This window comes from Peromyscus leucopus, chromosome 4, assembly GCF_004664715.2.
Source record: "Peromyscus leucopus breed LL Stock chromosome 4, UCI_PerLeu_2.1, whole genome shotgun sequence".
NCBI lineage: Eukaryota > Metazoa > Chordata > Mammalia > Rodentia > Cricetidae > Peromyscus > Peromyscus leucopus.
This window is the reverse complement of record NC_051066.1, coordinates 123,498,685-123,522,408: the sequence shown is the minus strand read 5'-3', so window position 1 is coordinate 123,522,408 and position 23,724 is coordinate 123,498,685. Positions and strand designations below refer to the sequence as shown.

The window sequence follows — 23,724 nt, the reverse complement described above, 5'->3', positions numbered from 1 at the left end:
GGTTGTTAAAACAAACAGCAGAACCTAGGCACCACCAGCCTTATCAAGTAGCCAAGTTTCTCATTAAACTAACCATGAAAACCCTCACGCCATGCTAAGGCTGGAGGGCATCATCACTGGTTACTTCTTCAAGCTGAACATCTCAGCTTCAGGAAATAGACAGTCCAGGGAAGAGGCATCACTATGAACCTGATGCATAGGATGACAATTGCTGTCTTTACCCCCTTCAGGAGCATTTTGTAGATGTTCAAGCAAGGATAACCTTACAGGGACTCCCTGCACTGTAGACCTTCTCAGCACCTTTAGTTTGCTGCTCTGCACCAAGGCCCACCCCAAGGTACTTCACTGGATGCAACCCCTTTACAAATATGGTCACCATGCCTCTTACTTTTTTTCCCCAATCAAAACACCACATCGTCGCTGAGCTGTAGAAGTAACCAACCATCTTATTAAATAAGAAACACAGAGCCAATACAGAGATAAAAGCCAAGAGATCAGAGCTAAGAGCTAAGAGCTAAAAACATTACCCTTCAATATCACAGTGGTCTTACCTCTCTGAAAGAGACCTACTTCCTGTGTGTCTATCTTTATAAAGACTTTCTGTTCTGCCTTCTCATTGGTTGTAAACCCAACCACATGACCGCCTTGTCACTGCCTGTCTGTACAGACTTCCAGGTCTTCTATGGTTGGTATTGAGATTAAAGGTGTGTGTCTCCAATGCTGGCTGTATCCTTGAACACACAGAGATCTACCTAGCTCTGCCTCCCAAGTGCTGGGATTAAAGGCATGCAGCACCACCGCCCAGCTTCTGCCATGGCTTGCTATTAGCTCTGACCCCCAGGCAACTTTATTTATTAACATACAAATAAAATCACATTTCAGTACAAATAAAATATCGCCATACTAAGCAGATCACAGGTCTGGAGGTTGCATGTGACATTACCATGACTTCTGTCTCCTTGTTGTAGGAAGTTGAATGTGCCATCCTTCCAGGAAGTGCTTCTACCTTAAGGCACCATGTCCTAAGACTTCCCCACATGTCTACATCACCTCTCATCTCACTCATCTCCCCAAACTTAAGGTTCTGGTCTACAACTGTCCCCATTAAAGTTGCCACCCTCTCTAGGAGGTAGCAAAGAACTTCCTTCTTTCTTTCTGTTCCCAGAGAGGGTTTGGTACAGAAGTATTCCTCCAGCCTGAGCCCCCTGCCCCTATCTTGGTGTCTTGAGGCCCAAAGTGCTCCAGTTCTGACCCTGTGTTTCCCTCTTTGTCCTCCATCACCTCAAGCTTCTATGGCTTCACCTGCTTCAGCCACCAAAGCAGAAATTCCTATCCCATGACCAGTCAGATGGTCTCTCTACCATGTACCACAGCATCAGGCAACTTCACATGTTCATTCTTTGCTCCAAAATCCATCTCCAGAAAGAATTTTGCTATTCTACACAAAATTGAACCTTTCAAAAGATTCATCCTATTAATAACAATCACAGTAGAGAGGGGAGGGTCTAGGTGGTCTAAAATCTTCCCAGAAGATACTAATTGAGGTCAGAGTTGCAATGTCTCAGATTTACTTACAGGATTGAGCTGTGAACTTCTGGTGTTGCTGCTGGTGAGACCCTTGTGAGCCTGAGCTGGCCTCTGTGGCCTTCTTCCTTCCAGACACCTTTCCCTTTGGTAACAACCCCTGTTGCCTTTGGAAAACCTTTATCCTCTAATGCTGTTAGATTAAAGCAGTTGCTGGCCTGCCACCCAGCTTCAAGACAAGAAGAGGAGCCAAATCTACCGATCAGTAGAATGAGTCTCCATGCCATTTGGTAAGTGTTAGCTGAGTGACTATTGCTAGGACAAGAGCCGTGAGCTAGCAACTTAAACATGGGGCCCGGGTGACCATCCTCTGTCAAGCATGAACCTGAGAAAAGATGAGGCAGCTTTGGAAACAGAAGACACTCGAATCCAAGCCCAATGCCACTCTTTTATTCCTGGATCCAACCACAGAAGAAGCTAGACCCACAGTTTTCAGTTACATGAGCCAGTGAGTTCCTTTTCATGTAAGTCTGACTAAGGGTATCTAGTCATCTGTAGCTCAGAATGTTGCCGGGTGAGACATAAAGGTCACCAAGAGAGTATGACCCAGTTTCTCTCAAAGCTGTGATTTCACCAGACCTCAAATTCACAAATGCCATAGAGCTGAGAAGCAGTAGTCCCAGGTCACAGTCACAGCCCTCCTGGTTTTATGGGGACTCGGGGGGCCAAGGGAGAGTGAGGACTTGCCCTCAGTATCCTTCACCATCAAGTCAGTAGGGGTCACATGTTTCACTGAGTAAATACACTGACACCAGCGCATGGTGGCTGTCAAGAGACAAGACCATTTCTGACTCCGCCCACTTCTCGAGAAGACCAAAGAGGTACCTGTGACATTTTCTGATTGCAATTCAAACACATACTTTTTTAAAAAGTCATATCAAGTTCGTGATTGCTGGGATACACGGCTTGGAACACTCTTTGAGAAGTGCATCCTTGGCATAGCAGAGACACCACCACCACCCCACCACCCCACTACCCCAGCCTTCTACCCTCCGGAGTGTGGCCCACACACCTGTCTTCAGGTAAGTCCAGCCATAGCCCACAGCTAAGAAAGATTTTTAATTGGATTTAAATGAAATGTTCAAGGTAACTGTAAGCAACATGTGACTAGAACACAAACCTAGCAAGTTGTGAAGATGATCGAGTCTGAGGAAGCATCTTTCTGTGAGCATGATGCTTCTGCAGACTCAAAGTCAGGAAGATCCATCCCACCACACGATTAATCTCCAAGCCTAGGACTGTCACAGATCGGGGAGGCCACACTCAATGGGTGCTTCACTTGGAAGCACTTGGGGTTGACTTAGTCCTCACTATTTAGAAAGCTGCAAGTTTAAAGGGTCATCTTTGTTAGATGACCTACCCAGGGGACTCAGGGACTTTCCCCTTATGATAGATAAGCAGCTTTGTCCCCAGTGATCTGAACATTTCTCAGTGAAGAACAGTCACTGCCATTATAAAAACCCAGCTCACCCTGAACAGGGAGGCCTGGTGGCTTGCCTGGCTGTCACATGACAAGGGTGGCCTGAAAGGGCCTTTACAATCACAGAGCATCCACGACGACGACCTTGAACAACAATCGTTAAGGACAGGGACACGCGGTTGCTTCCAGGATAATGAAAGGGCGGAGTGCAGCCAGGAACCTCAAATGCTTCAGCCCCGCCCCGCCCTGGGTCTTGGTTCCTGGTGAATCCAACCTGTCTCATTCACAGTAGCCTTGGCCTGCATCCCTGACAGTCACTGTTGCCACCACTGAAGCCACCTTTCCACTGAAGGGGTGAATAGAGGAGTTTGTTTCCAAACCCAGAACATTCTGTAAGCATAAAAACTAAAGGAAATTTAGCCACTGGCAGGAAGGTGCAGAATTCAAAAATGCCATCTTCAGACGGCCACTTGCCCACAGCAACGAAGGCACATGTAGTATCACATCAGAGGATAATTTCTGGGCTGCAGAATTGATGTGTAAACAGTAAAATGGGAATCAAACCTACTGATTGGCTTGGTTTTTATTATATTAAACAAGGTTATAGAAGGCCATTTTCATGCAGGTATATAATGTACCTGAGGATATCCCCCTGTACTGGCTGGTTTTATGTGTCCACTTGACACAAGCTAGAGTCATCAAAGAGGAAGGAGCCTCAGTTGAGGAAATGCCTTGATGAGATCCAGCTGTAAGGCATTTTTCTCACTTAGTGATCAATGGGGGAAGACTCAGCCACGGTAGGTGGTGCCATCCCTGGGCAGGTGGTCCTGGGTTCTATAAGAAGGTGGGTTGAGCAAGCCATGGGAAGCAAGCCAGTAAGCAGCACCCCTCCATGGCCTCTGCATCAGAGGCCATGTCTCTGGGATTGTGCCCTGTTTGAGTTCCCGTCCTGACTTCCTTCAATGATAAACAGCAATGCTGAAGTGTAAGCCTAATAAACCCTTTCCTGCCCAACTCACTTTGTGGTCATGTGTTTGATCACATCAATAGAAACCTTAACTAAGACATGCCCCCTCCTCCATAGCTCATTACTCTTCAGTTCTCACCACTCCCCCTTTTCATGAGTCCCCTTTGTTTTACTAGACAGCTTTAATTCTGCTTTCATGTCCTCTGTAGATAAGTGATTTCTGTATCTATAAAGTACAGGACCCACAAGTGAGAGAAAGGATGTAACATTTGCCTTTCTGAACCTGACTTCATTTGCTTAATGTGATTCTCTCTAGTCGTGCCCATTTTCTTGCAAATGACATAACTTCACTTTCCTTTACTGCTGAAACACTTCCCTAGTGTCTATAAACCACATTTTCTTCCTCCAGTCCCCTGTTGCTGGACACCTAGGTGTGTCCCTTAACTTCTCTGTGAGATTGCTGACTTGGAATATTTGAGAGTAAATATCCAGGAGTAGGCATATAGTAAGTATTTTTGAGGCAGGGTCTCAACTCCATAGCCTGGAATTCATAACAATCTTTGTGTCTCAGCCTCCTGACGAGACCCTCACACCCAGCCCATTTCACTTCCTCGTAGTCTCTTTCTGTTGTTGGTATTATTTTGACTTATTGAAATTCTGAGAAATGCACATAAGCTGAAACATGCCTTTTTAACTGTGTTCAGCATATGGTTTGGCGACAAGAAGCTTACCTGTTGTTCAGACCTCCTCAATGCTCCCCTCATCATCTACTTCCAAGGCTCTTTTACCTTCTGCAGGTGAAACTTCACAGCTGCTGATCAGGAACTCCCCACTTCATTCTCTCTTGTCCTGATATCCACCATTCAGTGGGTAGATTTTCATGTCTGTGAATTGGACCAGTCAACTTCTATGATGTTTACACAGCTGGGGGGTTCCAGTGAGAGGACAATGGTCTGACTCAACCATCGAGGAGCATCACTGGAACTCTAGAATAAGTGTAAAGTAGAACTTGTGAACCCAGGCTGAGCTGGGCACTAGTTTCGCAGGGCTTTCTGTGGTTTTTTGAGTTAGTGACAGACACTGAATTTGAGTCAAGACGTGAAATCTAGCAATACACAATCCTGCAAAGGCCACACACATTCCCTCTGAGCTTAGTTTCTATTTTAAAATTTGGGAAATTCCATGTACATTTTTTAATTTCCCTCTAAAAATTCATAAATCAAAACAAAAACTCAACTTCTACTTTTTTTTTGAGACAGAATTTCTTTGTGTTAACCATCCTGGCTGTCCTGGAACTTGCTTTGTAGATAAGGCTGGCCTTGAATTCAATGAAATCTGCCTGCCTCTGCCTCCCAAGTGCTGGGATTAAAGGTGTGTGCCACCACCACCCGGCCTCAACTTCTAAATATGGGAGACAGTTTAAAGATCACAGTTTGGATACGTGTACCCCAAAGACCCAAGCACCAAGCCTTGGCCTCCTCACTGCACCCAGCATTATTCTCTAGGGAGATAATGGGGCACTGAAGAGGTAAAGACTAGTGAGAGATTAGCCTGTTGTGGGTGTGTCTGGCAGGGTGTGTCTGGGCCCTCATTCCTTACCTCGCCTATACTTCTCAGCCACCATGAGATGAGTAGCTAGCCCCTCTACTGTGTGCTCCACCATGATTTTCTGTGTGGCTTTCCCTGGATTTGGACTCACATGCAACTTCTCAGATACGTCCAAAATTATGTTTTTTCTGAGAATATTGGTAAGTCTTACCATTTCTGCGAGCAAAAACACAAAAAGAGACAGCAATGGAAAGGAGAAAAGATTGGTGATAATTCAGTTTCAGAGCACTTCCTCTCCCCGTCCCTCACCCCCATCTGCTTTTGTCTTGGGCCAAGTCAGGCAGGAATGTAAGTTTGCCACTTCCGCTAGACAGGAGCTTATTGTTCACATAAATTGATCACGGCATACTTCTAATCTCAGCACTCAGGAGACTAGGGAAGGGGGAACACAAGTTCAAGGCCAGCCTGGGCCACATAGTCACACTCAGTCTCAAACAACCAAACAGATTAAAAAAATAATAATAATTATGAACAACAGTCAGGGACCAAGAGGAGAACATGAGAATAAAAATTCGTGATAATTGGTTTTACATTTTTATAAAAAGTCTTAGTTTGGTACTAGTTAAAGGAAGAGAAAGGAAGACTCCCAGCTCCTACCTTTAAGGAGCTGCCATTCCATCACATACAAAAGAGCATCCCTCTGTAAGCAGTCACCTTGGCGGCACCGAGCATGTACTCATGAACATCTCTAGTGTTGGGGAGCTCCTGGTTCGGAGGATGGGTTAGATTTGAGGACCTTGGTGTTGGTGAACCACATGGGATCAGTCTGGAGACACCCTGATGTCAAACCAGATGCAGGCACTCATGTTCCTCAGCTTCTCATCGTGGTAACAAAACAGACTTGTCACTGGGTGCAAAAACACAGAAAAGACCAACCTCATATAGAACACAGCACGGCGACTAGAATTAAACTGTTCACTCCATAACAGCTGGAAAAGGGATGGGGATGTGGAGGTGTGTAGAGTGTCTGTCTCACGTGTGTGAGTCCCTGGCTCTATCCATAGTCCCACAAGCAAACACACAGAGCAAAAGAGAGGATTTTGATTACTATCATCACAAAGAAACAATGAACATGGGACTGGGAGATGACAAGGCTGACACAGTGTTTGCCAGTCAAGCATGAGGACCTGAATTTGACCCGAGCACCCATGTAAAAAAGCTGATCATGGCAGCACACACCTGTAATTCCTGCACTGGGGAGGCAGAGACAAGAGGATTCATGGGGCTGACCAGCCACTGGAGTCAAATTGGCTAGCTCCAGGTTCGGTGAGAGATCTTGTCTCAGAAAGGTGGCTAGTGATTCAGGAAGACATCAAGGACTAACCACACACACACACACACACACACACACACACACACACACACACACACACGAGGGAAGGTGTGGCAGTAAAGATAAAGTTTAACCGAATGTCATTAAATACACGGAGTCTTCCAGAAAGCTCCATTCTCTGAAGCAGATACAGATCTGTTTTGTGTCTTTGTGTACTGTGCCTAATGCTAAAAGCCATTGGAATGTGTTGGCTTTGGGCTGGTAGGCTGGGGGGAGCTATCTATAGTGGTGATGGTGGTAGGGTGTCTGTAACCTAATTTATTCTCAACCGGCAGCCATTGCCAAAGACACCATGAAAGAGACATGACCCAGGCTCACAGAAGCTCAAGTGACACCTTCTTTTAGTCTCTGTCTCCTAGACTTAACCCTTGTCCCCCAGGAAGAGCCACCCGTTCCCCGGGTCTCCCCGCAAGCTCTCATGCCAAACATGGCAGCGCCTGGCCAAGAGCCCTTTTGAGTCCCATAAGCTCCTCCATTAAGAACAGGACACCCCAAGGAGGCAGAAAATGCCACCATCCTCCCCTCCAAGTACAGGAAGGCTTCCGGCCCACACGCCCTGGTGGGTGTCAGATCCTGGCTCCTGCTGAGAAGTAAGTGTGGATGTGCACCTGCCAGGGCTGGACCAACACTAGACTGATGGACCAGTCCTACCTTGAAGGAAAGCTACCTCCCACAGGTACCAACACACATCCCTCGGACCCCACATCCTCTTCCTGGAAAAAATGCTGGGCATTTTCACTAAGCACATGGACCTGAGAGGCCAGGCAGGAAACACATGTTATTTTATTTCATCCTGCGTTTCTAGTGCTTAAGAAGCCTAGAGAGTGCCAGGAGATAGAAGAAACACTACTGCAGGCAGCTTAAACTTTAAAGACCATATTATCCAAGAAGCGGCCTTCGTGGGGGAAGAAAACGGGGGCAGAACCACAGCAGATGAAACTCACGCGGATGAGGTGCTTTCATAGACTTGCTGCCGCGGGTATTGTTCAGTCTGAATTGCCCGTGTTTTCGCATTCATCGCAGACAATGAGTTCCTGTGACATTCTGGCATACATTATAGTGGGGGGAAAATTCAACCCTCGGTATTTGTTCCATTTTCTGCTTTTAGACGTAATGGAAACGTTAACGTGCTTAACACCGGTGGCCTCTCCTAGAGCCTCGCTTCACTTTTTGTAGTTATCCTGAGTCCTGGGGAGGGGAGACTGTGCTTCCAGACAAGAGGCAGCGCACAACGGCAAAGCTGGCCGGTGGCGGGTCCTCTGCGGGCTCACTCCCTCCTCCGGCTTTTCAAGACTTCCACAGCATATAGCCTCATTATGGTTACAATGATCTCAACTGTCCTTCAGAAAAGAATGCGAGGCTGTTGATGACGGGAACCAGTTCAAGGAAAACCTCCCAGGAGTCCAGGACATAAAGATCACCTTGTTGAACCCCTTTTATATGCATTCAGTTACACCTGGTTTTAGAGCCCACTCACTCGGCCGCCTGGATGGGTTTCTCATGCATTAACTGATAACACGGTAAGTGTTTAATTTAGAGTTCACACCTAAGGTGAGAGCCGCATAAATAAACCATGTCAACCTCATGGAAAGAGAAAGAGGAGGTAAAAAAACACGTCTGCTTTTTAAAGGCCTGTGTGCAGGTCTAGAATGTGCAATACGGTGACTATTCTTTCTGCCTCTGTGGCCTGCTTTTCCCAAGAGAGACATGGGATTTTTCAAAAGTCCTAAAACTGCATTTTCAGTGGAAATTTTCCATGGTCTGTGTTGGGCAGCTCTGTCTCACTGTGACAACAGAGCTGAGGAGAGCTGTTCCTGAAGGAGTAGAGGTGTATTTGGTTCACAGTTTTGGACAGTTCTGTCCATCACTGACTGGTTACATTGCTTTGGAATCTGTGGTGAAACATAATATCGTGACCCAGAGTAAGTGGTGAAGCAAAGCTGTGGTACTGACTACCCTGTGGTAGTCAGTAGCCAGAAAGGAGAGAGGGAGGGAAGGAGGAAGGGAGAGAGGGAGGGAGGGAGGGAGGGAGGGAGGGAGGGAGGGAGGGAGGGAGGGAGGGAGGGAAGAAGGGAAGGAGGGAAGGAGGGAAGGTATGCAAGCTATCAGGCATCTGTATCATAACTTCCCTTTGGCAAGGCCTTTCTTCTAAAGTTCCACCCGCTCCCAATTGCACTATGGCTAGGAACCAAACTTCAACACATAAGCCGTTGGGGGACATTAGATCCAAACCAAAACACCTGTTAACAGGTATTTCTCTGTTTGGTTACCCTTTTGCCAATCTGGGCCTTTTTTGTTTTGTTTTGTTTTGTTTTGTTTTGTTTTGTTTTGTTTTGTTTTGTATAACAAATCCAACTATCACCCCACAAAGGAGCAGAGCCATGGGAATCTCAAGACATGGACTTGTCTTCTGATAGAGCTTAGAGGAATGCAACAATGCCTCCTCACCCACCAAGGTTAGCAGCCCTCCTGATCTCCTGTGCACACCTGAGAACCATGGGTGTAGACATGCTGAAGGTCCACAGAACCCCTGGCTACCATGTGCAAGGCCATCTAGCTGAGTTCTGAGATCCGAGAGTAGGTTCCCAGGACAGTACAGGTACTTCCATGAACTCCGAAGCCCCACACCACCCCTAAAGGGACCTGAAGAATAAATGGGAATGATTCAACCTGACAAGCAATGGGAATCCTGACAAGTTACAACTTGGATTAAGTCGGGCACCCCGCTAAATGAAATAAGCCATCCCCAGAGGATGGATGCCACCTGACCCCATTCATGTTAGCTACATGACAAGAAGCAGAGTGGGGATTGCCAGGGGCTAAGTGGGCTTGGGAATAGGAAGCTGGTGTTCCATGGGTACAGAGTGTTAGTTTTGGGAAACAAAAACTTCAGGGATGAATGGTGATGGCCGCACAACATGAATGTCCTTGATGCTACTCAAGTGCACACTTGGTAAGGATTAAGACATCAAATTTCATGCTGTGCATATTCTGCCATATATTCACATGGTGGGGTGTGGGGCAGAGTGTAGGGCAAAGATCTCGCACTTGCCTAGCATGTGCAAGATCTGGGATCCCATTCCCAGTACTGTAACAGGAAGGAAAAGATCTAGTTTTGGACAATTTAAACGGCAGAGACAGCCAGTAAGAAGTATTCGACCAATACCTCGGATAGCATTTGAAGTTCAGGTATGGCTCCTTGATCCCTTTGGAGTGGCCCAAAGTTCCAGCCTCAATGGTCAGCCCAGATCTTCTGAAGCAGTCAAGCCCGGGCAGACAGCAGTCCTTGGAGTGTGACTGGATAACAATGCCCATTGCCTCTCCCTTCTCTGGCTCCTCAACCTCTCTCCCAGGGGCTATTTGCCCTTGGGTTACCCTCAAGCTTCATAGGACCTGTGAAATCCCAGAACTCTCTTCTCATGACTCATGAGAATCATTGCCCACAACTCAACAAAAGAGGTGGGAGCTTTACACAAAGCACCACCGATAACTGTTTCAATGCTAAAACACATTGAATACCATTCGTGAAATCTAGTCACATAAAATAAATGAAAATTGGTGGGCTAGAGAGATGGATCAGGAGCTAAGAGAGGTTGCTTTTCAGTCATTAGGAACTGGAGTTCAAATCCCAATACCCACATTGAGTAGCTCACAAACACCTGTTTTGCCAATTCCAAGGGATCCTCCTCTGGCCTTCACAGCAGCCACACACACACACACAGAGAGAGAGAGAGAGAGAGAGAGAGACAGAGACAGAGACAGAGACAGAGACAGAGACTCACACAGATATGTGTACATGTACCTAGATAAGTTTCTATATTAAAAACCAACAAATAAATAAAATTAGTATACTAAGATGACACAAAAATTTTGAGTGGCTCCCTGCCTTCTGAAAAGGACAGAATACACAATATTCCCTTCCTCCCAACAGTGGTGAGGGAAGTCCTCCTGGAGGACTGTTTGGTAATGTGTCTTTAAAAGCCTTGGAAATGTGCATAGACAAACTTCAACCCTCTAGCCCAGTGTTTCTCAGTCTTCCTAATGCTGCGACTCCTTAATACAATTCTTCATGTTGTGGTGACCCCTAACCATAAAATTATTTTATAGCTACTTTATAACTGCAATTTTTCTACTATTATGGATCATAATGTAAGTATCTAATATGTAAGCCCTGAAGGGGTCATGATGCACAGGTTGAGAACCACTGCTCTAGCCTCATTGCTGTCACTTGTAGGAATTTATTTGTTTATTTATTTATTTGTTTATTTGTTTGTTTACTTTGGTTTTTCGAGACAGGGTTTCTCTGTGAAAACAGTCCTGGCTCTCCTGGAACTCACTCTGTAGACCAGGCTGGCCTTGAACTCACAGAGATCCTCCTGCCTCTACCTCCCGAGTGCTGGAATTAAAGGCGTGCGCCACCACCGCCCAGCGCACTTGTAGGATTTTATAATGAGAAAAGTATCACTTGTTTTATATCTCTACCACCAAGCAGAGCACCTGGCACACAATAAATGCTCCATAATGTTTATAGACTGTTATTTACACATTATATAGTGTGTATATATGAAACGGCTGTGACAAGTTAAAAATGGCTCAGTCTACTCTCTTCACTGTTGTGACAGATTGTTTTTCAGACTGAGTCTCACTCTATAGTCCCAGGGTGGCCTCAAATTCATAATCCTCCTGCCTCAGCTTCTGGTCTGAGCTTATAGGCATGCATCATCACACCAATAGCTGTGTGGCAGATAATAATGCTCCAAAGAAAAGCAAATGCACTATGCTCATGATTTTCAGGCAGTTTCCTGGATACCCATCCCTGTACCCCTTGCTAGGAGGATCTTACCAGCTCAGTTTTTAGATGAGAACCAGGGCTTGGAGAGGTTATGTGACTTGTGAAGACTATTGAATTTGAAGAATATTTATTTATTCAAGGGTTTTTTTGTTTATCTATGTCTTTTTTTAATTAAGAAATTTATTCAAGGTTTTTGAGAGAGTCTTTAGCCCAGACTAGCATCAAACTCCCTATGTAGCTGGGAATGGCTTTGAACTCCTGATCTTCCTGACTCCAACTCCCAAGTGCTAGAATCACAGGAGGGTACCACACCCAAGTTCTTTTAGATGTCTTGTTCATTCATCCAGGTCTGGTATTAGCTTCATTTTTACTGTAACAAAGTATCTGGGATAACCAAGAGAGAAAGCTTGTTTGGGCTCATGATTGCCAGGATTCTAGGCCATGGTTGGTTAGCCCATTGCCTTGGCAAGGAAACACATCACTGTAGAGGCTCATAGTAGAGGGTTGTGGTGGTTTGAAAGAAAATGGCCCCCATATGGACTGTCACTATTAGGAGGTGTGGCCTTGTTGGAGTAGGTGTGGCCTTGTTGGAGGAAGTGTGTCACTGTAGGGGTGGGCTTTGAGGTCTCATATGCTCAAGCTATACCAAGTGTCACAAACTCCTGCTGCCTATGGATCAAGATGTAGAACTCACAGCTCCTTCTCCAGCACCATGTCTCCCTGCATGCCACCATGAAGATAATGGACTAAACCTCTGAAACTGTAAACGAGCCATAATTTAAATGTTTTCCTCTATAATAGTTGCAACAGAAACCCTAAACTAAGACAAGGACCATCATCTATTTCACTGCCAAGCGCAAATGACAAGAGAAAAGGTCAGCCTCCCACAGTCCCCTTCAAGGCACACTTGCAATGACCTAAGACCTCCGTCCATTAATCCCTGCCTCTTCCAGGTTCTACCACTTCCCATAGCACAGTGCTGAGGGCCAAGACTTTCCCACAGAGACATTGGGAATTCAATACCCAAAGTGCAGCAGCCCCAGCCTCCCACCAGCCTGGACACTGGCTTCCACCACCTCTCCCTGCATTGACTGCAATCCTCAAGATATAAGTAGTGCATCCAAGGACCCTCGGGGTTTTGTCTGCTGTGTATTGCTTTCCCAGGGACATGATAGGAGCTTGCCTCCCCTGAGTGCTGAGGCAGATGTGCCTCCATTCCTCCTGATTTCCTTCCTCTTTCTGCAGCAGGAGCTACTTGGCCTTGCCATCCTCTGCACTTAATTTGAGAATATTTGTTCAATTTGAGTGTGTTTTTGACCTGCCAGGTATCTGTGAAACAAAATAACTCCTACTGATAGCTTCTTATCAAGAGTAATTTAAAAACATCCATCATCGACTGCCGAATGTCAGAAGAAAGGTTGAGAGAAATCCCTGTTTCCCTAAATATGTTTTCTTTTTCACTCCTGTCAGCAGCATCGTCAATCCTGAAATTATAGTGTGCTATGGAAGACCTCAGAAATTGAGGCTTCAGAAATGGTTACAATGAGAACATACAAATCAGCCTGTGGCTCCCAGAAGCCCAGGACAAAATCAGCCGGCTAGACAGCCGGGTCCCACCTCGTGTGGGCAGCACTGCAGGCTTTGAGGGGTTCATTAGCATTGGAGCACAAAATGAGCGCCCTGGGGAGGCAAGTACCCCCTCCCTGCCATCCTGGCTTGAAGTTTAGCCGTAAATTAGTGACTCCGGGCTCTGTTGACATGCCGGCTGTCCTACCTCCCTCCTGACAATGATTAAGCAGGATGAGGGAGAAAAGGACAAATAGGCATTAATAACACCTGCTATTTAAACAACCCTGTGATTTTCATTAGGGGGAAGTTGAAGGTTGTGTATTTTTAGTTCTTTCTGTCACCAAGCTAACAACTGGAGTCCCTAGTACACCTGTCAACAGAAAGCTAACGAGAGATGGAGATTAGAGGAAGTGGTATGAGCATAAAGCTTCCAGCCCTAAAGGGAGACTTGCACAATACTGATGTATACTCTGTGCCACCTGGAAGAAGAGTGGAGCATTTCTCTGTTGCAGAAAAGCTCTCCTGTTCTTCATCCACCACCCCTATCCATGGCATAGTCTAGGATTATCTTAAGACAAGAAGAGAAAGACCATGTATTAGTCTACCTGCTGCTGCCACAACATACTAGCTGAGGCAGGGTAATGTATAAGGGGAAAGGATTAGCTTATAATTTTGGGAACTGAAAGTCCAAAAGGCATTGTACCAGTTCTGATGATGGGCATCCTGGCTGCATCACATCAAGGAAATGCCACCAGAATTGAGGGAGCACATGCAGAGAGAGAGAGAGGTCACACAGCAGACAGATGCAGAAGGGTGCAGAGGGGCCAGTGTTCTTTTTCATAGCAACCCTCTCTTGAGAACTAACCTGGGTTGCAAAAGAATCACAACTGATCTTCCAATGGCCTAATTACGTTGCACTTGACATTCCACCAACTCAACACTGCCACTCTGAGACCAAGACTCTACCATCTCCAAATGATAGCAGAAACAACTAATTCTGAAATCTGGGAGGTAGATGCCAGGTATGGGCCGGCAACTCTGAGAAGTGCCCACAAGCTCCCCTGCCATGTGGTGGTACTACATTTCCAGCTAATAGGGAGACAATGAAGTGTGAAGTCATCTTGTGATTGTACACCCCAGCAAGAAGGTTCTGAGACAAAGTTCCATCAAAGAAGAGGAAAAAGGGGAGAGTGAGAATGAAGAAAAGGAGGAGTAGGAGGAGGAAGAGGAGCAGAAAGAAGAGGAGGAGGGAGGAAGTAGAAGGGAGAACCCAATCCAACCCCTCCTACTTACTCAAGGCTTCTTGTTATGTGAAGAACAAAATCCCTAATAGGATCTTTGTATTTGTTGCTTTTTAGTAATAAAGCACTATGACCGAAGACAACTTGGGAAGAGGACGCTTATTTTGGCTCTAGAGAGGTAGGAGTTCATCGTGGCAGGGAAACCAGGTAGTAAGCAGCAAGCATGCAGTCAGAGGGGACATAGGAACTCACATCCTCAACTGCAAACGTGAAGCAGAGAGTGAATGGAAGTGAGATGAGTGTGTCATCTCTCAGTCCCCAGGGACATACTCTTTTCACTCCCACCTCCCCAAACCACCAGTTTGGAACCAAGTGTTTAAATGCCCTAGCTTTTGCGGGACATTTCTCACCACCACGATCATCCTCAGCAATCAAGTATTGGAAATTGCAGCTAAATCAATCCCTGATGAATATACCAATGTACCTAAGTTATACAACCAATTGACTTATGTACCAGGCTTTCTTAGAGGCACCAAGCAGCTCCCAAATCATGACATGGAGACTTATTATTAGTTATGAATAATTGGCCTTAGCTTAGGCTCGTTTCTTGCTAGCTCTTATAACTTAACCTGTTTCTCTTCATCTACATTTTGCCTCAGGTCTTTTTACATTTTTTTCCTTTTGTATATCTTACACTGCTTCTTGTGTCTGGTTGGTGGTTGCCTGGCTTCTGAACCCGAATGTTGCCCTTTCTTTCTCCCTTGTTCTCTCTTCTTTTTCCTCTCTTCTGTTTGCATTCATCCTGAGCCTAGAGTTCTCCTATTTATTCTCTGCCCACCAGCCCCGCCTATCCTTTTTCTGCCTAGCTATTGGCCATTCAGCTTTTTATTAGACCAATCAGGTGCCTTAGGCAGGCAAGGTAAAACAGCAACTCATCTTTTCATAATAAAACAAATGCAGCAGAAACAAATGTAACACATCTTTACACAGTTAAAGTACTGTTCCACAGAATAAACAAATATAACACATCTTTACATAATTAAAGCAATTTCCACAACAGACTTAGAAGAAGAAAGAAGTCATTGAAAGAAATTGTCATGGTGACCTCCAGAAGGCTGTGTCTTATGTCCTCAACTTCAGGCACTTATAAACAAAGGAAGAGGAGTTGCAAATTCTAAGGGCAAAACCAGCAGGAGTGTGATGTTCTGGCAGCCAGATGGTGAGTGTGTTCCCCTGCAGTGTGGCTGAAACAAAAGCAAGCCCTCTAGTCTGATGGAAGGGCCTCCTTACTTTACCATCCTCATGGACAATACAGATGTCATGTGGGAGTCCTAAGGTGAAATGATGGCCCTTCCTCTCGAGGTACCACTCAAGTTCTTCTGAATGGCTTCATGCACTCATCCTCACTAAGGATCAAGGATGTCCAAGCTAGAGAGGCCAAAGAGCCTCTAGGCATGAGCCCATCTTAGGAATACCTCTGAGGCAGAACATCATAGCAGTATATATTTTAAGTAAAAGGTTTTTAATTGGGGTTTTAAAAAAAACTACATGGAAAATTTACAGTCTACCCATTTAGTAGTGAACAGCTTGGAGTGATGAGGAAATCTACCTTGTTTTGCAGAAGATCTCTAAATGCTGCTCTGTAAGGTTGAAACATATCCTCCACCCAGCTTCACAACCACCATTCTGCCTTCTGTTCCTATGAATTTGGTTTCTTTGGGACCCTCATGTAGATGGCCTGCTTATTTCATATAGCTTTAATGTCCTCAAGGTTTATCTGTCCTTTAGTGAACATCAAAGTTTCCTTCTTGGTTTTTAAGACAGAATGCTACTACAGTGTATTTATGACATCTCTTTCTTTCTTAAAGCCCCGTCTTGCTACATATTCCCACTGGCCTCAAACTGATGGTCCTTCAACTCAGCCTCCCACCGTGAAACATCACAGACAAGCACCCTAGACTGGGCTATATGCTCTATTTCCTTTAAGACTAATCACTTTGATCAAGTCTTCTCTCATCTTTCCACAAGCACTCCTCCTGAGAACATCATTCAGAGCTCTCTTGCTTGATAAAAACTATTGGCCTCCATCTAACACTTCCACTCAAGCATAATCATTCACAAGTAAAATACCTCGTCACTCAAGTACATTCAAGATTATATTTCTAGCCATGAAAGGACCCAAATAGGGTGCATACAGTAGTAAGAACACCATGATTAACAGCTATGAGCATTCTACTCAAGCTACCAGTGATCACAAAGAAATCAACGAACATTTCAAAGCCATATTTGAGATCACTAATGCCAACACTATTTTCTGTCCTCTCCCATCAGGTTCAATGGATGCTGCCTATAGAAAACGGGTTAAAGAACATGGTTGCAATGTCTCGAGGCCTCCAGGGGAAAGGTGAGGTCTGTTTCCTCATCTTTTAAGACAGTCTGTTTTTTGTTTGTTTGTTTGTTTGTTTGTTTCTGTTTGTACATGGTATGCATGTGTATATGCTTGTCTCATATGTGTGGGGTGGGGGTACATGTGTGCTCATGTATGTGCACATGAACATGTGGGGGCCTGAGGTGTTTTATGGTTCTTCCACTGTATTTGCTGAGGCATAGTCTCTCAGTCAGACCCAGAGTGAGAAATACAGCTAGTCTAACCAGCCAGCTTGCTCTGGAGATCCCCTGTGTCTACTTTCTATGGCTGGAATTACAGGTGGGCCACCATATCCACCCAGCGTTTACATGGGCTCTGGGGAGTTCCAAACTATAGACCCCATGATGGTTCTATAAGTGTTTCAACCACAGAGTTCCTGCTCAAGTCTCAGGCTGGCTTTAATACGGACTATGGCGTGTTCCAGAGCTTGCCCACTCTGGGAGCACTCAAGATGTGGCCAGAATTTGCCATGGAGAGAAGTGACAGTGAGGAGGGACTTTCAGGAGGTTGAGATCACGGTGGAGGAACATAACCCAGCCAAAGAAAGTGACAAGAACAGCGATAAAAATGAGGCCATCTTGGGACTCACAGCCCAGCTGACCCAGAGCTGAATATAGGTGTCTTAGTGCTCAAGAGAAAACACCTAAAAAGGTGCCCAGACACCCAGGTAACACCAAGAAATGACAAGTCCCTAAGGTCTTGGGTCAGTATGCTTTTAGGCAGCTTATTACAGAGCTACAGTTAATTAACAATATCAACACTAAGTCAGCTCAGTACATATGTTAACATTTTAAAGATTTGTTTTATTTTTAATTATGTGAATCTGTGTTTAGGTACATGCACCTGAATGTGAGTGGAGCTAAAGTTATAGACAGTTGTGAGTTGCCCAACGTAGATGCTGGGAACTGAACTTGGGTCCTCTGCAAGAGCAGTACACTCTCTTAACCATGGATCTAGTTCTCTACTGAATGCCAGTTACACTGAATGTCAAATTTGTTCAGAAAATAAAAAATATATGGTGTGGTGTTTCTTTTTCGGGGAGGAAAGTTATAAAAAAAATAAACTGACCTTACCAAGAAATGTGGTGACCATCTCGCAGTTAGTTTTTCTTTCTTCTACAGATAATTTGCTTTTTACTTTGGCTATAATATATAACCCACAAAAGAAAACTGTTTTCCCAAAATGAATGATAACATTTTGTCATTAGTATTTGTTCCTTTCATGCATTTTTCTCTTTTTGTTGAGATACACAAAACACAGAGAGGTGATTCCTGTTTTCCAGAAACTAATATATTTGCTTGGTTTGATTTGTTCAATCAATCAGTACCGACTGGGCATGTGCTAGTTTAAAGAGTAAACTTAGAGAGGGGTGCAGCTGGGTGGGGACAGCACCTGCATCACACACACTAAGCCTGGAGTCCGACTTCCAGCATCACAAAATGAATTAAGCATGGAAAAAGTACCGCTCAGCCTCCCATTTAGAATCAGATCAAACTAGACCCATGAGGGGAGAGACCCACATGGCCCGACCCTTCCCTCAGGAGCTTTTAGCAGTTCAAGCTTGTTGAGGATGTAGAAATGTTTTCTTTCCTGGTGTGGCCACTGGTAAGTTGCCCACCCTCCTGTGAATGGCCCCCGAGGACATAAACAACCCTAGAAAAGCTCACTGGGTCATCAAAGCAAAAAAGATAAGGAAGTAGAAGGAAGAGGTCCATGGGATTTGGGGGAACAAGAGTAGGTAGTGAAGGGATGAATGTGATCAAAATACATTTATGTGTGTATGTGTGTGTGTGTGTGTAAGAAAATGTCATAATGAAACCAATTTTGTATAATTAAAATATGGCTTATTCATACAATAGAATATTATTAAGACATAAAAATGAATGAGAAACTGACAGATTAAATGACTTTGGTGAACCTTCATAATTTCATTTGTAGATCTTTCCATTTCTAATTTATAAATACATTTGGGGTTATAAATTATAAATGTACTGCCTCCTGTCAACATTGTATACTTCTATTTGATGATTTCTGTGTCAAATATTATATGGAAATGTTTCCAAGTATTTTCTGTATTAACTGTGAATGAATAGAACAAAATAAATTGCCTGTGATGGAAAAATTTAAAATAATAATAATAATAATAATAATAATAATAATAATAATAATAAATAAACAAACAGGAAGTTGAGATAATAAAAAAAAATATGATAGCGGGGGGGGGGGCAGTGAGAAGGCTCAGCAGGTAAAGGTGCTTAATCTCAAGCCTGACAAATGGCCTGAGTTTGATCCCCCGACCCACATGGTAGAGGGAAAGAACTGGCTCCTGCAAGCTGTCTCCTGGCCTCTACACACACAGCCATGAAAAACACAACCCACAACACAACACACATGCACAAATAAATAGATAGATGATAGATAGATAGATAGATAGATAGATAGATAGATAGATAGATAGATAGATAGATGTAAAATATGTTAGCAAAAGATTTGCTTAAAATTTTAATGAGTAGTGGAATTTGCATATATAGAATTTAATGACTAGTGGAATTTGCATATATGGCATTTAATGAGTAGTGGGATTTACATATATAGAATTTAATGAGTAGTGGATTTGCATATACAGCATTCACGAATGAGGACACATATACCACAGACACCTGTGAGGGTGGGGAGAGGCTTGGATTCCTCCGCAATAAAATATTTCCTGGCTACTCCTGAGCACTTGATTTCGGAAGCGGGTGTCTCCCTTACTCTTTCTGGTTCTTACTCATCGGTGTTTCCCTGGCACCCTTCTTTCTCCGGATGCTCCTCCATATTGTAACCAGCATGCTTTGCTCCGTGCCCCTTTCTTCCCTGAAGTGCACATTTCACTTTCCCTTCACAAAGATGAGCCCTGCTGACCTCAGGAAGAACACGTCATCTCTGCTGCTCTCTCTTCTTTGTGTGGTGGGTGCAGCCCTTCCTCACATCTGTAAGTGGTGGGTCAGATGATGCGTAGAGTGTCCAGACTGCTTCTGTTATTAGCAGCTTTCACCTGTTGTAAGAGTTTACAAACCCTGGACTTTGGATCAATGCTCAATCCATTATAAATTGAGAAAATTCAGGCAATGGGAGAAAAAAAAAATTTCTTTCCATCTAAAGGAGAATCTATGTGTTGTTAACTGCCCTTGTTCTTGTGTTTTTAATGCTTTAGTTTGTAAAATAAAGTAAGTGTTGACCCCTCAAAAAATAAAAAGCTAGACCCATCAATCCAATGTGCTTACCAGAAATTAACTGACCCTGAAAACTCTCAGTGTCCTTATCCTGTCGAAAGGGGGTCAATGTCATGAGATGGAAGAATTGTTGAAGTGGCAACTGTGACAGGGTAGAGGGCACATAGAGCTGAGTACCTGGAACAGAACATGCTTCGGGTAAAGAATTCTTACAATACGGTGACCTCTTCCAGGGAAAAGACAGTCAACACCACATGCAATCCAGTAACAGCCAAGCGGCCTGCAGCCTGGTGCCCTCAGTAACGAGGCTCTCTCCTAATAATGCGTCTGTACATAGCCATTTCTATTTACAATGTTTCCTTAATGCAAACCTCGCATGTATCCTGTTCAACTTCTCCATGATTTGGTGCTGGACATAGTGGCATCTGCCTATTATCTCAGCATCCGTAGGGCAGAGGCAGGAGGATTGCCGCAAGCTAAAGGCTGGCCTGGCCGTCATAGTGAGTTCAAGGCTAGCCACAACTGCATAGAAAGTTCCAAGCCAGCCAGGGCTATGTAATAAATACCACTTCTTTAAAAAAAAAATAACAAAAATGAAAAGTCATTTCCACTATTTATTCCATGTGTTACTGTATTCTATTACTATGACGCATTATTTCAATCTTCAAATCTAAACAAAGCACATACAGAATGTGTCATCTTCTTCACGGGAGCCATCCTAGCACTTTCTGGTGGAACTTCTTGTGATAAGAGAAGTTCTGGGCATCTGACATGCACTGGACTGAAGAGACAGTTCAGCTGTGAAAAGCTGTGCTGCCTTCCGGAGGATGGAGTTCAGCCAGGCAGCTCACATCCCTCTGCAATCCCAGCTCCAGGGGATCTAACACCCACTTCTGGCACCTGCATGATGTTGTATGGGCACCTGCACACATGTGGCTTACATACATACACATAAAAATCTTTCATCTTATGAAATAAATCTTGGACAAATGTGGCTATTGGCCCTTTGATACATGACCATTGCAACTAAGGAAACTACTCTTTATTTAATTTTTATTCATTCAGGGGTTTCTTATTATTTATTTATTGAGACACGGTCTCACTCTGTTACCTGGACTCAAACTAGCACACTCAAGAGATTCTCCAACCACAAACTCCCAAATGCTGGGGTACTAACATGTGCCCCTGGACACTTTTCTTCACCAGGCCCACTATCCTCCATTTCTTTAAACATCGTGTGTGTGTTTGTGTGTGTGTGTGTGTGTGTGTGTGTGTGTGTGTGTGTCGTCCAAAATAGGGGTGCCTTATTCAGAATAAATAGAGAAACCAAAGAATCCAGAGCTTGCGGAATGTTACTCATCTTGCATCTAGCCCAGGAGATTCCATGTTCATAATTGATGGGCAAATGCACTTTCCCAGCAGGAGTACAGTGGGACTTTCAGTTCTTCTGTTCTTGAGACCAGATACAAGTTTCCATGAATGGAAGCTAGGAATAGCCTGCATCCTCTCTCTCTCTCTCTCTCTCTCTCTCTCTCTCTCTCTCTCTCTCTCTCTCTCTATCTCTCATCATCTCCTCTCTCCTCTCCCTCCTCCTTCTCTACTTTCTCTTCCTTCCACCTTCTCTTTCTACCTTCCCCTTCCTCTCCTTCTTCCCTCCACTTCTCTGTGTCTCTGTGTACCTGTCTGTATGTCTCTCCTATCTCTTTGTCTCTCTGTGTGTGTCTCTATGTCTCTCTCTGTCTGTGTCTCTGTCTCTCTCTCCCTCCCTCTGTCCCTCTCCCTCCTTCTCTCTTTCTCTTCCCATCTCCTTCACTTCTTCTCTATCTTCCTCCTTCTCCTCCTTCTCTCTGTGTATCTGTCTGTCTGTCTCTCCTATCTCTTTGTCTCTCTGTGTGTCTCTATGTCTCTCTCTGTCTGTGTCTCTGTCTCTCTCTCCATCCCTCTCTCCCTCCCTCCTCTAGTAGAAACACATGCTGACTACTACTGACCTTACTGTCAGCTAAAGTCTCTCTTCCCTGCACACCATCCTTCTCATGTGACGTGTTGTATCATTTTTGTGACTACCCACATGCAGGCCTTCACATGAACTCTGAGTATCTTTTCTTTTGGGATCCCAATCATGGAAACATCTGGGGACTTGAATTCACACCACCAGCTGAAGACAGCTGCTCATCTTGCTGGACAGTAGACAGTAGAGGTGTCTGTCTGTCTGAGGTGCTTGCTGTAGGACAAAGCTGTCCTGCTTTAAAAAGGAAGCACTCTCCTCTGAATGGATGCCCATGTTTCAGAAAACTCAGCTTGGAAGGGCAGTCAGGGCTTGGACCAGGTCCCTAGCAGCACCTTGTTATTTCAACTCCTCTGTGAGTCCACCTGGTATGCCAATGACGTCTTCTATGACAGCACTTGGAAAACTACCAAAGGTGAAGGACCTGGGTTCTTTAACTTTCCAATCTGCCTGTAAGATAGAATAAAAATACATTATCAGAAAAACTGACTGAAAATGACAACAATGTTCTATTTGTACTTTATGTGTATGAGTGTGGGAGGGAGAGCTTAGGAAGCCTTGAGTTAATGTGTAAAGAGTAGACAAAGTCCTGAGTGGATGTGTATTGTTTGATATGAGTGCAACCATGTCAAGGACCCAACATCTCGGGCCCATGAGAATGGCAAAGCCTTACCTTGACGTGAAGCTCAAAGGGTTGGCAAAGCCTTCCTCTGGTCTGAGTGCAAACGCTGACCACGTGTGCCAGTACCAGTTTTTACAAATGATTGACCAGTGTGCTCAAAATCTAGCACCTACAGCTTCCCCCTTACAGATCTTCACAGCCAGGTCTCCCTCAGGCTTCCTACTTTGACTAGCTAACTACTCTGCCCTGTAGGAGACAAGCTAACTCCTCTCCTGTGCTGTATATTACGAACTGGATGAGGTTCCAGGGTGCCGTGTGATCGGTGACCCTCCATCAGACTGTGCACAATCCACCTGATTCCAGCTTTTCTCGATGTGTTTCTGTGTGTCCGTCCTTTCTTTATTCTCTTGCAATTCCTATCCATGTTTCAGGGCCAAACCATGCAGGACACAGCATTAGTGCTTTGCCTGCACATGTAAATGTATACTGCATGTGTGCCTGGTGCCCTCAGAGGCCAGGAGAAGGCAGTGATGGCTGTGAATTGTCATGTGAGTGTTGAGAATTGAACCCCAGTCCTCTGCAAAAGCAGCAGGTGCTTTTAACCTGGGCACCATCTCTCCAGCCCTGACTAATACAGTTTGCTTTCCAGATTGATCAGGCAGGACATCACTGTTAGATATACCCAGTGCAAGAGAACCACGGGAAATCAAGAACTATAAAACCTGGACATGTTACTTTGAAAGTTTATAGAGATTATGTAAAATTGGGATTGTACTCACTTTTTTATTGTTTTTTGTAGTCCAACTCCTCACCAGTAGAAACCAGGGGGTGGGGAACCAAATATTTGTTCATTTAGGCTGCTAGCCTTGTGTTACTTGGTAATGCAGGGTCTTGTCTGTTTCTCATTTCTATAACAGAACACCTGACACTGAATGACTCA

At 44.6% G+C, this 23,724-nt stretch overlaps 1 long non-coding RNA gene across 1 annotated transcript; it reads right to left on the bottom strand.

The window, feature by feature from the left end:
• Positions 1-3,844: 3,844 nt before the first annotated feature.
• LOC114701697 lies at positions 3,845-22,781 on the bottom strand. Its single transcript, XR_003735865.2, has 5 exons — positions 22,528-22,781; positions 20,209-20,334; positions 6,177-6,426; positions 5,571-5,735; positions 3,845-4,957 (listed from the first exon to the last, which is right to left on the bottom strand). It is a non-coding gene; the product is annotated as an uncharacterized LOC114701697 (long non-coding RNA).
• Positions 22,782-23,724: the final 943 nt, after the last annotated feature.